Source organism: Nuphar pumila, chromosome 8 (assembly GCF_984573655.1).
Source record: "Nuphar pumila chromosome 8, dmNupPumi1.hap1.1, whole genome shotgun sequence".
Classification (NCBI taxonomy): Eukaryota; Viridiplantae; Streptophyta; class Magnoliopsida; order Nymphaeales; family Nymphaeaceae; genus Nuphar; species Nuphar pumila.
The window spans coordinates 29,137,187-29,153,377 of NC_143256.1; the positions used below are offsets into that span (position 1 = coordinate 29,137,187).

Sequence of the window (16,191 nt, forward strand, 5' to 3'; positions counted from 1 at the left end):
TTCTATAGATTCTAAATCAATTGCTAATAGAACTATAGAACATGAACAATATATATCATGAGATTAAACTAAATGCAATATTTAAACATGTAATCTATGTGATCTGCAAAAATAAAATAGTAAAACAATCAGGGAAATATGATCCATTCTTGATTTGACTCTCGAAACGAAGGATTCAACCTATGAGATGGATGAACCCTATCATTTATAGAGCTTTTAATACAGAGGATAAGGACCTTACGATGTTTACTAATTTAAAACCATGAAAAGGACCTTCACATGACCCTTGGTCTAGCCTTTGATTTGGCTCCATAACATCTTCATAAAAAAAAATGAAGCCTAAAGGCCTCAAATCGATGGATGACAATGGTGAACACCATAGGACTTTAACAAGAACCAATGGAACACATGGGATAAGAGGGTAATGGCTTACCTTGGGGAGCTGTGATAGTTGATGCTATAAAGCGAAAGGGGCTGCAGCTGGGAGGGCCTTTGGAAGGGATGGCTGGAGGCAAACACCAGCTGGAAGCTTGGTTGAAAGGAGGTCGTGGAGGCTGTGATACCGGCGGGAATGAAACAGGTGGCTGTTGTGGCTGCAAGGGGAGCTTTAATATGGCCGGAACCGATTGATGCTGCAAAGGGAGCTGGAGAAGGTGGTGGAGCGCCAGCTATGGCTGGAGCCAAACTGTTCAATGGTTGGGCACTGCTTCAGTTATGCTGGACGTCAGCTATCACCAAGGGATGAAGCGTCTCTAGGAGAAGGGCTGGAGCAAGATGGACGTCGGCTACTTGGAGGTAGCTACAACCATGGATGTTTGCTGCGGTTGGTGGTCTACCTTGTGGCTGCAAGAAGGTGGATGAGTTTGCAGCAAAGAGGAGTACATGAACTCTTTGAGAGAGAGAGAGAGAGAGAGAGAGAGAGAGAGAGAGAGAGAGAGAGAGAGAGAGAGTTGCTAAGGGGGCTGTGAGAGACTCCAAGGGGGGTTGGGCGTGAGTTCCTCCTTTTCTCTTGTTTTTATTAAAACCCAACTTAGGTTTTGATGGAATAGGGCTAAGGTTTGAAAAGGGTTAAAAAATGAGAGAGGGGCTGGTTTACATGAATGGGCTGGACAATAGGGAAGGGAAAGAAAAAAGAAGGGAAAGAAAGAAGGAAAGAAAGGGAAGAAAGAAAGGAAAGAAGGAAGAAAAGGGAAAAATGAAAGAAAGAAGAGAAGGAAGAGGAAGAAGAAAAGGGAGAGGGGGAGATGGAATGATGTACGTGAATGGGAAAGGAGAAGGAAGGAAAAAAGAAGAAAAAAAAAGAAAAGGAAAGGAAGAAGAAGAAGAAAAGGAAGAGAGAAAGAAAAGAGGAAAGAAGGAAGAAAAGAAAAGAAAGAAGAAGAAGGAAAGGAGAGGAAGAAAGAAAAGAAAGAAGAAGAAGAGAGAGGGGGCTGGTCGACCCCTCTTGTGGGTCCCATCTCTAAAAGGAAAAGAAATAATAAAAAAAAATGATAAAATAAAGCAAAAGAAATGTTTTTTTATTTTTATTTTTTTTTCAAAAAAAGAAAAAGAAAATACAAGTAGGAAAACCATCTCAGAGTGGGTTAACTTTCCAAATTTGAAATTCATTTTGAGAATCATAGGGGTAGAATGGTCTTTTTAGAAAATTTCTTGACGAAACGAGCTATTTTTGGCAGTTTTTGAAATGAGCTGAGAATTTGAAGTTCAATACCCCGTTGCGAAGCAAATCCAGTTTAGAATTTAAAAATTTGATTTTGAAAGAAATTCAGATTATTTTTCTCAAGAAAATATTTCTAAATTTAGAATCCCGGGGTAAAAATATAAATTTTGGAAACCCAGGGTTTGAAATTGATTTATGAAAACTTTTAAAACTCAATCTGGATTTGAATTTATAAAACTGGAGTTCTGGACTTCGAAAATGAAATGAAATGTGATGAAATGTTATGAAATGTCGAGGAATGATACAAAATGATAAGAAATGACATAAAATGCCACACAAAATGCTAACCCTGAATGAAGAAATTTGGATATTAGACCCCGATTGGCACTTGTACCAGTTCAAAAAGTGTTAAAATTGCTAAAATTTGCAAAATGATTCAAGAAATGGTTTTTGGGCTCTACCGGGTTAGAGTGACACTGACAATTGGGGTTTGAGCTGGATTGAACTGAAATGAACTGGATTGAGCTGGGTTCTAGGGTTTCAGAACTCAATTGGACTGACAAGACATTGACTCAACTGACCTCTCTGACTAAATTTTCAAGAAAAGTTGAGATTTTTAGAGAAATGGTACAGAATGGTCATTGGAGTGAAGTGAATTACAAATCTGAGTTGGGTTTGAGCTAGAACAAAGATCAGTAATACTGACATGAACTAAAATCGAAGCTCAAACACTAGCTCAATCGACTGGACTCAGCTCAATTTCAGCTAAAAGAGCTGAAATGGGCTCCTAGACACTTGGAAGTGGTTTTGAACTGAAACTAGAGCACTTGAACTTTTGGTGAGCTCAAGCTAGACTCATGGGAATAGGATTGACTGGGAATGACTGACTCAGAGACAATTGGCTTGGATTTGAGTGAGAAATGAGCTTATTTACGAAGAAATGATCCCATTTTGGCAGGAATGGTCAGAAATGGAAATGGTTTGTTCATTATGAGCTTAGATGAGCTTGAAATGACTGACATTCTAACTGTTCTGAACTGACCAACGAGCTTGATTGACTCCGACTGACTGGGGTCCGGGATGACCTAGGAGTAAAATAGTAATTTTCCTAGCGAAAGTGGGTAAAATGGTAGTTTTCTGACACAAACTTGGGGTTTGACTCCTACACTGACCTACCAGGGTTGGCACTGCATGAGGGGTGTGTTTGAGAATGGATGAGAAAAAATTTGGGGTGTTTACAGATGCCCCTCTTTGCTACTAAGCCGGTTTAGGGCCGAACTTACTGGCAAAGAAAAACACACCAAATTTGGGCTATAAAAATGCCTCAGTTAGAAGGATCTGACTGAATACGAAGAAATTGGCCCTAATGAAAATGATAGGTATAAAATGGAGAATAAAGAAGAAAATTTTATTTCAAAGAAGTGAGATTCAGGTTTTGCCCTTAACTTGGATGGGATGAGAAATACCTCATGTAAAAACGAGGCTCAGGTTTAACCTTTAACCTGACCGGGAAATGAAATACCTCATTAAAATGAGGCTCAGGTTTAACTCTTAACCTGACCGGGAAATGAAATACCTCATTAAAACGAGGCTCATGTTTAACCTTTAACCTGACCGAGAATGAAAATGATGGGATTTTCGAAATAAGAACCCATGATGGAACCTTCAGACTTCCGCAGAATGAATCCGATAGGGGTTTTGCAAAAGGATGAAATTGGGGTCTTTAAAGCTTGAAAAGAGGTTTGATTTTGGGCACCTCATTGCTGAGACTAAATAACTTTTGAAATTGATGACCTTTTGCGAGAAAATAATTGGTGGCTTAACCTCAAGCCGAACTTGGACTATCTATGGTGGGACAGTGGAGACACAAGGAAGTGTGCGAATCTGAGAGCCCAAGCGCTCATATTATACCAACAGAAGGGAATGAATCTTGAAAGCTCTCGTTATCAAGTCCTAAAAAGGGATGACAAATGATGTCAGGATGCGCCAAAGCGAAACCTCAAACTCTTGCTTCACGCCAGGATAGCTAGAAAATATTATCAAAATGTTGAAAATTGTTGTTGATTCAAAATAATTGAAAATGATGCACATTGGTGCGAAAATATTCTCTCTTTTCTACCTGAAATATTACCTCCGATTAGGCTTGACTCCGTAGAATTAAGATTCGAATTCAAATTGCTTGCAATTGACTTTTTTTCAAGGAGGCTATCAATTTTCTTGATATGATCAGAAAAGAGAGTATTCTTGATATTGTGAAAGCAATTGGTGAAAGAATATTGATAATAGAATTTCACAAAATTTAAAGAGGATTCTTGGCAGATTTGGCAGTTTGATATCCTGGGATTCTTTTTTCATGATGATCTTTCTGCACTCTTTTTTTTATTGGCAGAATTAGAGCTCTCTTGGGTTTTTAGGGATTACATCATCCTTCATTTTGGAGATGTCCTGACTTTTCTCTCTCTTTTTTTTGGAAGGGTACGTCACAAACTTTTTCAACTCAGAGATGTTCTGATCCTTCTTTTGCCTCAGGGATTATCTTGACTGTATTGGCTCTTTGGTTGGAAATCGCTTGATGATAGCAGAAATTAAGTATTCTTTAGGGTTTGTCGAGAGACTCATCGCATTTGCCTTCAACTAGGCAGTGATCTGAACTTTCCCTGGAAGGATCCGTCACAAACTCCTTCATCTTGGAGATGATCCAAATCGTCTTTGGCCCCGGGGGTCTAACTCGCATAATTTGTCTTCATCTTGATGACAATTGAGAGATCCCTTTTGCAGATATTTAATTACAGCTTAAGTGATTAAGGAGATATGGAGATTGAGTGGATTTTTTCTCTATCACCCAAAATATTTTGACTACCTTGTCTTTCAAGAATGATCTTTAAAAATGTGCCATTGACTGCGATCAATATCGATCATTGATGGCTCTGCAACAACATTAAATTTTCTTTGCTGGCCATATCGAGGATTTATTCTTCATCCTTTTGGTTGGACAATAGAAAGATTTTGAATTTTGAATCCTTCTTCGTGAAAGCTTTGTCCTTTCGGAAGTAATACTGAAGGTACTCTGAGGTAGAGTTTTCTACAATAAAGATTTTGAAATCAATAAATATTTAATGACAAATTGGCAAAATTTTCTTGAAATCCTTCATGAAAGCGAGCATTTAAAGCACGACTCAACGCATCCATGACAAAAATTCTCTTCTCCTTTTCCCAAAGGAGAAGATTCATAAATGGAAAATAAAAATTACTCCTCTCTTCCCTGAAGAGGTGGTGTTCGAAAAATGAACTTTCGAAGAGAAATTAAGCTTTCGTCAAAACTTCCTAACATTAAGCTTCTCTTATGGAAAAAAGGCCGGTAATGGCGAGGTCGGTAAATTGGTCATGAAGGAGCGAGTCCATCACACTCTCCTTGAAAAGAGGGTCCTTCATGATGAAATAGCCTAATATGAAATTGGGGTCACAAGGAAAGCGTGCTTCCGTCAAAGCTCTCCCTGAATTAAGGGTTCCTTGTGTGAAATTGAAAATTTGTTTTGCAAACGGTTCACAAAGGCACGAGTCCCTTCAAACTCTCCCTAAAAAGGGGCTAAGTGAACAAAGGATAGCATGCAAAAAGAACGAGCTCCCTCAAACTCTCCTTGTAAAAAGGGTCTCTCGCAAGAGGAAATGATTGAAATTGGTATTGAGTGACCAAAAAAGGTCGAAATTTGGAAATTGGAGATTGAAAATTTGGAAATTGGAATTTAGAATTTATAGATTGGAAATTGAGAATTGGAAATTGATTGACTTGAAAGTCGAAATTGGAAATTGATTGACCCGAAGGTTAAAATTGGAAATTTGGAAATTGATTGACCCGAAGGTTGAAATTGGAAATTAGAAATTGATTGACCCAAAGGTCAAAATTGAAAATTTGGAAATTGATTGACCCGAAGGTCAAAATTGAAAATTTGAAAATTGATTGACCCAAAGGTCGAAATTGGAAATTTGGAAATTGATTGACCCGAAGGTCGAAATTGAAAATTGGAAATTGGAAAACCTGAAGGTCAAAATTAAGAATTGAGTGACCCGAAGGTCGAAATTGAAAATTGGGTGACCCGAAGGTCGAAATTAGAAATTTAGAAATTGGGTGGCCTGAGGGCCGAAATTGGTAATTGGATGGCCCGAGGGCCGAAATTTGTAATTGGATGGCCCGAGGGCTGAAATTGGTATAGAAATTGAATTTTGATGAATGATCAACACGAAGACTGAAACCAAGAGGTCGACTGACATGACCAATCAGTGAGACACTAACACGAGCGCTCAATTTTGAAAGGAACACCAGCATGAATACCGGGTTTTGAAAATATACCAATATAGACATTGAATTTTGAAAATGTACCTTGTTTTTAAATTGAGACTTGAATTTTCGAAAGAGACCGACGCTCTTAAAATATTTGGGAATTGTGACAAAAATGATTGCCAGGGTCTCAGGATTATCCCTTATCCTGAATGGGTAATGAATTTGATGCAAATGAATGCCAATGCCAATCAATACAGATGCCAATGAATGCAGATGTATGCAAATATGAATACAAAATGCTATAAATGGGTGCACATGTGTGCAAAATGAGAGATTTGTTTATCATGTCTGCATACAGGATATTTATAGATAAAACAATTTTTTTTAAAAAAAATGCCCCAGTGTAACTCAGAAAAGAGAATTTGATCATTATTGAAAAAAATTTAAGGAATTACAAAGAATAAGATAGATAATTTAAGTATAAATTTTTTTCAAATGTCGAGCATTGATAGGATCAGGCAGTTCCACTCCATCGGCATTGATGAGCTGATATGAATTGCGGGATAATGCCTCTATGACAACATAGGGACCTTCCCAATTTGGTGACCACTTGCCACCTGGGCGGTGCTTGAGATAAGTCGTTGATCTGAGCAATAGATCGTTGACTCAGATTTTTTTTTCAATGACAGATTTTGCATATTGTCTGTCTATCCTCTCACGATATGATTGAGCATGCTCTGCTGCTCTGAGCCTTCTTTCGTCGAGAAAATCAAGATGTACTAGCCGTTGTTGTTGATACTGATCAAGAGGTAATTCTAGAAGTGATGCAAATTTTAGAGCGGGTTTCTGAACATGTAGAGGCAGTACTACTTCAGTTCCGTAGACAAGTTCTGACGGAGTAGCATTAGTTGGAGTTCGAATGGTGGTTCTGTATGCCCACAATGTGTCATGGATCTTCTCATGCCAATCACGGCCTGTCTCCAAAGTTCATTCCAGGATTCAAATCAGAATTTTATTGGTGGCCTCTACCTGACCATTCCCTTGAGGATAATAAGGAGCGGAAAAATGATGATGGATTCCGAACTTTGAGCAGAATGTCCTCATTCTCTTATTCTTGAAATGACTACCATTGTCTGACACAATGTCATGCGGTATGCCGAAACGACATAAGATATTTTTGGGGATGAATGAGACCACATGTCGACCTTTTACTATGCATAGAGTGACAACTTTTACCCATTTAGTGAAATATTCTGTTGCGGCAAGAAAATATTTGTGGCCATTTGAAGCAGAAGGAGTGATGGGGCTGTGAACACCCCAAAATTTTCAAAATCTTTTAAATATTCCCTTTTTGCCCCTGACCCCATTTTCTGGGTAATTGAGTCAGTTTTAAATCTAAATTCTATTTTATTTTCTCAAATTTTACTGAAATTAATTTATTTTACATATCTGACTCAATTTCGGATCCGGATCTAGATAAAAGATCCAAATCTGAGCTTCGTTGTCCAATTTTTGAATCAAAATTCTTTAAATTACCAAAATAACCTTTTAACAGGCTCAGGCAGTTCATCCGGTGTCCGTTTGGATCCATTGCATTATATTTCTTAAATTCGAGGTTTAAAGCTCGAATATTTTCTCAAAACCTGGGTCTAAACCCATTTTCTGAAGAAAATTTCCCAAAATAACCTTGATTTTTCAGAAAAACCCTTTCTTTTGTAAATATCTTAAAATTTTGTAAAATCAGTTTAAATTCCTTAGTTTTTAGAGTTTTGTTTTCAAAAAATGCAAAAAAATGTAGAAAATTCAAGAAAAAAACAAAAAAAAAATAAGAAAATCGAAAAAAGAAAGATCCAAAAATTCAGAAAATATGCAGTTAAACTCTTTTGAAAATTGTTTAGAAACCTTTTTTTTAGCTTTCTATCTTAAAGCCATCTTTTTAGAAAATCCTTAAAAGAGAACCACTTTTCCAAGTTTTTAAATGTTTTTTTGGACCTCCCTTGTAAAAAAGGTAACGGCCTCCTGTTATAAAACAGGAGGCGCAGAGGGTCTTCAGCCCATCCGCTTCTCACCTCTCCATGCGCTCTTCCCTCTTTCCCATCCACAATCATTCTCCTTCTTCCTTCTTCCCCTTCCTTTTTTTGGCATTACTGAAGGAAAATCGATCCTACAACAAAAGTTAGCTTCATCTACATAATCTCAATTCCAGCAATAGCAACCGGAGGTAAGTGGTTCATCTTTCCCCTTTTTTTTCTCTTTTTTCTATACTGCTTATCTCTCCTGTCTCTTCATTGTATTTTTTTTCCTCTTTTTAATAAGTTTCCTTCCCCTTTTGGCTTTCCGTAAGATTTTTTTTTTAATTTTATTCTTTTGCATTCTCTTATTGGCATAAATGGTAAGATTGGCTTGCGTATAGCAGCGTCGATCTACCTGATGCTACAGTGAAGGAATATCCCTATTCCAACAAGATTTACTCTGTTCCGGAGCTCCTTTATGAATTTCCTTGATGTTTTCTTTCTTTTCTTTTCTTTTTCTTTTTTTTTCTTTTCTTTTCCAGTTTATGATTAATTGTTTGCACTCGTATGGTATGGTTTATTTTCGGTTTTGATTTTATCTTACCTACATCCTCCATTTATCCCATTCATTTTACTGGTTCCCTTTCATCTTCTTCATCAAAAGCATCCTCGATAACATCGTGTTGCCTATAGCAACGTCGGTCTATCCCTATGCGATATAAATGGAGCAATCTAGCTCCAACATTTGTTTTGTTTCTCTTAAAATTTCTTCAGTTCAAGTAATCTGAATGTTAATTGTTTCAGAATTTTCCGGTATTCAGATCTCATTTCCGTTTTTTTTAGTTTTTATTTTTATTCGATTTTGATTTCCTGTTTTACTCTGAATGCCTGTTTGGTTCCTTGTTTTGACAGTGCCTGATTGTATCTCGTTTATCTTCATTTACAATATTCCATTCATTCTAATTGCGATGGCACTGTATTTCTATTTGGTTTCATCCAATCCTCTGGATTCTCCTTTCGATTTCCTGCATTCTATTGCTTTCTTGTATATTTGTGGGTTTTAAATAACATCACACCTGTGAACACCCCAAATTTTTCAAGGTTTTGTAAAAATATCCTTTTTGCCCCTGGTTCCATTTTCTGATAAAATCAAAGTTAATTTTCAGTTGATCTTCGGATTTTCGGGATCAAATTCCATTTAAACTCAATTTCGAAGCCGAACCCAACGTTTTAAACCCAAATCTGAGCCTCATTATCCAACTTTTCAAATTAAAGATTTTAAAATATCAAAAGTGAATTTTGGAAAAAGCTCGGGCAGTTCATTCGGCATCCTCTTGGATCCACGACTCTATATTTTTTCAGTTTGAGGTTGTAAACTTCAAATATTTCCAAAAAAAAATCCGGATATAAACCCATTTTCTGAAGAAATTTTCTCAAAATAGCTTTTAATTCTCAGAAAAATTCCCTTTTATAAATATTTTTGCAAAAACACAAAAAATTAGTTTTAATCTTTGTCTTCTCGTAAAACTTTTTAGGACTTTATTCTAAAAAATGCAAAAAATGGAAAAATAGCACAAAAACCAAAAAAAGTGGAAAAACTACGAGGAAAACAAATGATTTCAAGCTTCTTGAAAACTATTTTTTTTACTAAAAACCTCGTGAGCCCCCTCTTTGTAAAATCTTGAAAATTAAAGGGGCTCCTCGGCAAATTTTCCTTTTAGGGTTTTAAAACCCTTCGTAGGAAAAGAAAAGGGCGAAAAAAATGGCCCTCTCACTATCACCTCTTCCCCCTTTTTGCAGAACCACTGAACATCCTCTCTCTGCTTCGCCCTCCATCGCGCACCCTACATCCACCGTTGATGCCTAACAACCTCCCCTTCTGGAGACTTCTCGTTTTCCTTTAAAAAGGCAACCAGGGGTCCCTTCTCAAGCACCGCTTCTCACCCCCGCACCCCCATTTCCTCCTTCATGGATTCATTTCTTCTTTCTCCTCCTTTATTTCTCCCTTCCCCTCTTCTCACACTGGTTCAACTAGAGAAAAACCTTCAGAACAGTATAAGACAACTCGGTAAGAGACCTCTCTCCCTTTCATCTTTGTTATTTCTGGTTTTGCTTCATTTCCCTTTCTTTTCCTTTTTTTTCCCTTTTTTTGTTTAATTGCTTCATTAGAGCCCTATTGGGGTGTCGATTCTGTATATAGCAGATATCAACCCCTTTTTGTGCAATATCAACGGGATGCTTGCATTCCAACAGTTTTTTTTTTGTTTTTTTTTTTACTATTTGTCTGTGTTCTAATCTCCCTTTTGTATCTAATTGTCGGACGATTCTATGGTTTAGAGACCCTCTAAAGCTGTCTTTCAATTTGTTCTATTATTCCTAGATGATTGAAATCCATCATTCTTTCATTTCTTCTTATCCAGCATGGGGTCTGTTTCCATGTTTTTGAAGGCATCATCAGCACCAGTCTGTATCGAGAGTAGCCCCTATTGATCTGTTATGAACATGGTCAGATCACCATAAGAGATGGTACTAGGGGCATTGTGGGTAACTCAAGGGTCCCTCATAATCAAATTCTAAAGAGCCACAGTCCCCATCGTCATTCTGTGGTTGCCCTGTGTATTAATAATACCCTGTCACGGTGTGGAATTACAACTTCCATATTCCATTTGAGCCTACTGTTATAAGTATTTCCCTTTTATTGTTAATTCCATTCACATTCCAATAGATGTGAAACTTGCATTTTCATTTTGGATACATGACAGCAGACACATTTTTTTTGTTTTACTTACTAATTTGCATTTGAATATAGCCTTCACGATAATATCCGATCTGGTCTAGTACCAGATCGGATTTACTCTGTAGAAATTTCTGGTTAATCTCATCTGTAAACTCACCTTGTTTGCTCAATACCATGCGTTCCGTGTTTTTGTATCTCTGTTTTACCATAACTATCATAAACATCAACATTCGACAAAGCTTTGTCCCTGTTATCTATACCCAGTAAAGCTGGGGATTTATTTCCTTGATTAATATTTACCTTTGCTCTTCGTTGATACTTCAAAGGGGTGAGGATATCGTGAAAAGGGTTGCATTCGTCCAGATTACATTCATTTTTTTTTAGTATATAGTAATGAAATTTGGTCCTGATATATGTTTGTTCTGAACTAATTGTGAAATTGTCTGAGTTACACCATGAAAGGGATTAGTGGCTGAGATTCCATCAACCAATATCCTAAGGTAGGTTTATCCTTGAATTAATATTGTTTTTTTTTTCTCTTACAGATCATTCAGATTTACCTATCAGCCATTTATCTCAATTTGGTGCATTATACTAACCTGTCGCATTTTTTTCTTGAGGTGATACACTTGTCGAAATTCAATATGCCCAGGCTAGTTTGCTGATCTAGGTGTAGTCACTGAGCTCGACAGATGGTTTGGTAGGTTAATTTGCCCTGATGACAAATGAGATAAGCTGAGGGGTTGTGATATAGGTGATATCGTAGCTTTCCTGCCCATGACTACATTATAAATATTTACTAACTTAATGAAGTTAGCATTCTTTTTTTTTTGAATGAATTTTGTGATGCACCTCCCCTTTTTCCTGAACAGGTTTAACATCATAGCCAATTTCATCACTCACATTATATAAGCTATTATGCAACTTTGTTTAGAATTACTTTTCATTTGGCATTCCATCTGCATTCATCAGACCCAGCATAAGCACCATGGCCTGTTGATCACATCGTTTCTGCTACCCCTTTGCAAAATCCTGCACTGTAGCATCTGCAAAATGAAGTTTCCTGCAAAGGCTAGCCATTGGTCATGGCTGTCAGGAAGGATGTTTGCTTGGTTCCTTATACTACAGTAATGGAGACAATGGCATTTCATCGTTGCCGCTAAAATGTCACGGTGATAAAAAATTTGCTCAGCAGGACTTGGGACCAGCTTCCATCCTTCTCTTAAGGATAACAAATATAAGTGATCAGGGGACTTCCAGGACAGTTATTCCCTTATGCTTTTATCATAAGGACGCATGTATGTTGCCCATGGTGATTCCACTGCATCCACGTTGTCATGCCAAAATCAATAAATATCATTTGGATAAAAGGACAAGATTCTTAATCCTGTGACTATTCAACTTCTCCATATTGGAAGAATTTACATTCATCTTCATAAATCAGTGGTCTGGGATTGTGATGTTGGGTATCATAGGATATGCAAAAGGGAGTATCACAATCTAATCATTTTTTCTTCTTCTTCTTCTTCTTTTTTTTTGTTTTCTTTCTCTTCTTTTCAATATTATGATATCATAATAATTGAACGTTTGTTCTTTTCAATTCAGAAGTTTTATTGACATTGCCATCACCCCATATTGTTGTGGCATCCATCCACCAGCTGCATCTTCTTCCCCTGCAAAAGAGGTATGGTCCCTCATTAATATGTTGATAAAGTCGCAGATGTAATATTCATCTTAAGAAATACCAAGCATGATGTTTGTTTGTTATGATTACTCTTGTAGTGGTGAAACTGTTGTCATTAGCTTCACACTATGAAATAATCTATGGGTGCTTTTCCAGTCTAAGTGAAAGTTTCAGTATAAACCCTTTACCTTGTGATATGAGAAGGTCTGTGCCAGCCAGGCACACCTCCTGTGGGTTTGTGAAATTAGTTTCTAGTAAAGGGACATCAATAAATGATATTCATCTATATCAAGATGATCCGGAAGTGCCCTGTGTTCAGGTTTCCCAGAACAGGAGAATTTCTGGTTTGTACCCTCTAAAGTAGCAACTTGTACAAGGTTTCAGTACTATTATCAAAATATAGCAGAGCAAAGTTAAAAGCCGTTGGGCCTGTTGCAATACTTGTTGGTCTGCTCCAGTTTGTTATTTCCATGTGCTTATATACCATGACTGCAGTGCTATGTAGTGCAAAGTTGTTAAAGGGCATATTTGTTGGTGCTTTTCTATCCATGTCATCAATACTGTGGTGCTCAAATTGTCGGTGGAGTGTAATAGTACCAATGCTGTTCATAGCCAGGTCACAATTGAAACACTTATTTTCCAGAACTGCGTTGTTGGTCTGTTATTTGCTTTGCTTCCAGTTTTAGGTGGCAATGGTGACCTTATTCAAGGGATTGTATCCATAACAAAACTGTTGTTTGTGCTATCCGTGTTTCCTGACTGTTGCATCCATATTGTGTTGTTTATTTGTTCCCCGTTTCTTGAAGTTGATGAGCCAGTTGTCTTCCCAGAAAAATGAGCTTTATCAGCTAGCTTATGTGGCTTTTTGCTTATTATTAGTTTGGTGCAGTGATAAACTTGGCCTTAGTGTAGGGTTGGGGTCATTTGTTGCTGGTGTTATGATATCAACCACTGATTTTGCTCGGCATACACTAGGTCAAGTGGAACCCATTTGTAACCTATTTGCGGCACTTTTTCTTGCTAGCATTGAAATGCTTATACACGTCCAATTTCTGTGGAGCCATGTAGATATTCTTGCATCTGTCATTCTGGTTGTTATAATAAAAACAATAGTGATTAGTGTGGTGACCAGAGCCTTTGGCTATGGAATGAGGTCTTCTTTCCGGGTAGGCGTTTCTCTTGCACAAGTTGGAGGATTTGCTTTTGTCCTTTTAAAGTCGTGTCTCAAATCTTCATCCTATTAAGGGAAAGATGTATCTTCTTCTTTTGGGAACTACAGCCCTTAGCCTGATAAAAACTCCTTTCATGTTCAAACTGATGTACCTGGGAGTACTCATGCATTGGCATCCATTGTACTTCGCCTTTTGTCATTGCTCTGTTATTATTCACCATGCCTAATTCATTCCCTGTTGTGTCCCCCTGCTGCACATATTTGCACTCATAAGGCATCCAAGCATATGTACATTCCCGTAGCATCTGTTAAAACTTATCTGATGTAGATCATTTGTATATTGAATAGAAATGCTGGAAGTTTTGTTCACATCATGATTATGTGTTACTTCCTCACCCTTCACAATGTATGTTAGATAAAGCATCAGCTTTACCATGTTCCCACACACAAAATTCTGCGCTCTTGTCATTCACCTACTTGTGATAACATACCACACTCATCACTTTCAGCATGTCCCCATTATTGAACATTCATGTTGATTCCAATGCGTTTGCTAACTGAGTATTTCCCAGTTTTATGTCTTAGCAATGCACTTGAACTCGTTGGCTATTAAGTATATTTCCATTAGTGGGTTAGCAATACATTTGCATTCATCAAATTGCCGAAATTTTCCAATCTGCCTATTAGCAGTACATCTTGCTAGTCACTAATTATTTTCAGTTTTCATATTAGTCATGCCCTTTTGTTAACCCTTGCACCCATTGTGTTTTGCATGGTAATAATACACAACCACCGTATTCTTTCTTTTCTATGGTGGTCCATCAAGAACCACCATAGTTGCTACATTTCATGGTGGTTCACCATGAACCACCGTGGTCTCCTTTCTTTTATAGTAGTTCATCAGGGACTATTACAGTAGTTATCCTTTGCAATGGTTCACAAGGAACCCCTGCAACCCTTCTTTATTATAGTAGTTCATTAAAGAACTACTATAATAGTTTTCCTTTTATAGTGGTTCGCAATGAACCACTGTGTCCCTTCTTTTCTATGGTGGGTCATCAAGAACTGCCATATTTCAGGTTGATTCATCTTGGACCATCCTGGCTCTTGACTTCACCCCTTGTATATGCCTTTCTCATTCAGCATCTGGTATTAGAATCAACACAATCATATACAATTTTGCTCTCAACAAAGTGTTTTCTCCTGCACTATGCTAACTCATTTCTTTGCAGGGAAGTCATGAAAAATCTTCTCGGATTAGAGAAGTTGTTTCAAATTTCAGTTTCAAAGATTGTAATAATTTAGATATCAATGAGAATTTACAACTCTTAGATTAGAATGGATGAGCATTGTAAATGCCATAAATTTCTTGTTTTCATGCTTTTTACCTTTATTTCTCAAAATCTCACAATGGTGAAACACGAATGGCACGTGCACCATTTCGTAAGAGGTAATTAATCCTAAGTTGATGATTTACATCAATGGCCATAGTCAGGATGTAAACAAAACTTAGGATTTTTATCTCTTATAAAATGGCAGTGGATCCACACTGGATCCTTTTAAAAAATCATCATATTTTCTGTAAATATTTTTCTCTTTTATCAGAATTTAATTTAAAATTAATTCAATATATATACCAATGGCCATAGCCAGGGTATATTGAGAGTTAATTTCATTTTAAATTCTATAAAAGCACCAAAATATGTTTGATTCTTCACTTGAATTTAAATGTGATTATTATATAATACATTCAATGACCATAGTCAGGGATGTATTATATCTTCAACCTCATTCTTAATTCATTTAAAGAATGAAATATGTTTTTTTTCCAATTTCAAAGTCATTTAAATTCATTCATCATTTAAGATAAAGATGCATCATAATTTCAAAATTCCCTTTTCAAAATTCCAAATGATTCTTTTCTTCATTTCTCAGATCAAATCTTATTTATAAATTCAAATTCAATTCTATCTCATTTCAAAAATTCAAAGTTTTCAATTTCAAAGTCCAATTTGACTTTGAAATTTATTTATATACTCAAAATTCAATCCTCAAATCAACTTTGAAGTTCCAAAATCCATTGTCTAGATTCAAATTCAAATTCAATTTAATATCTCAAAATTCCATTTTCAAAGTTCAATTTAACTTTGAAACCTCTGATTCCCCTTTCTATTTCAAATTCAGAATCAAGTTTATTTTCTTATCTTCGAAATCAAAGTTTATTCAGAATCAAGTTTATTTTCTGGGTTTTCAAAACCCAAATCCATCTTTAAAAGTCCCATTTGGACTTTCAAAATCCAAATCCAAAGAACCCAATCCATTCTAGGATCCAGAATCCAGTTCTACTTTGGATCTCAGACTTTAGATTCAAATCCATTTTAGGATCCAGAATCCAACTTTCACTTTGGATATCTGACTTCAAATCCAAATCCATTTTAAGATCCAGAACCCAATTCCACTTTGGATCTCAGACTTCAGATCCAAGTTTCATTTTGGATCCAATATTCAACTCCATTTTGGATCTTAGACTTCAGATCCAAATTCCACTCCAAACTTCAGATTTAATTCCATCATTGGATCTCAGATTTCAGATCAAATTCTCATTTAGGATTCTAAACCCAAAATTCAATTTTTGAATCTCAACTCTA

At 36.7% G+C, this 16,191-nt stretch overlaps 1 pseudogene; it reads left to right on the plus strand.

Annotated features, from left to right (window-relative positions):
* Nucleotides 1-629: 629 nt before the first annotated feature.
* Nucleotides 630-13,770, plus strand: LOC149829862 (K(+) efflux antiporter 5 pseudogene; annotated as a pseudogene).
* The last annotated feature ends 2,421 nt before the right edge of the window (nt 13,771-16,191 follow it).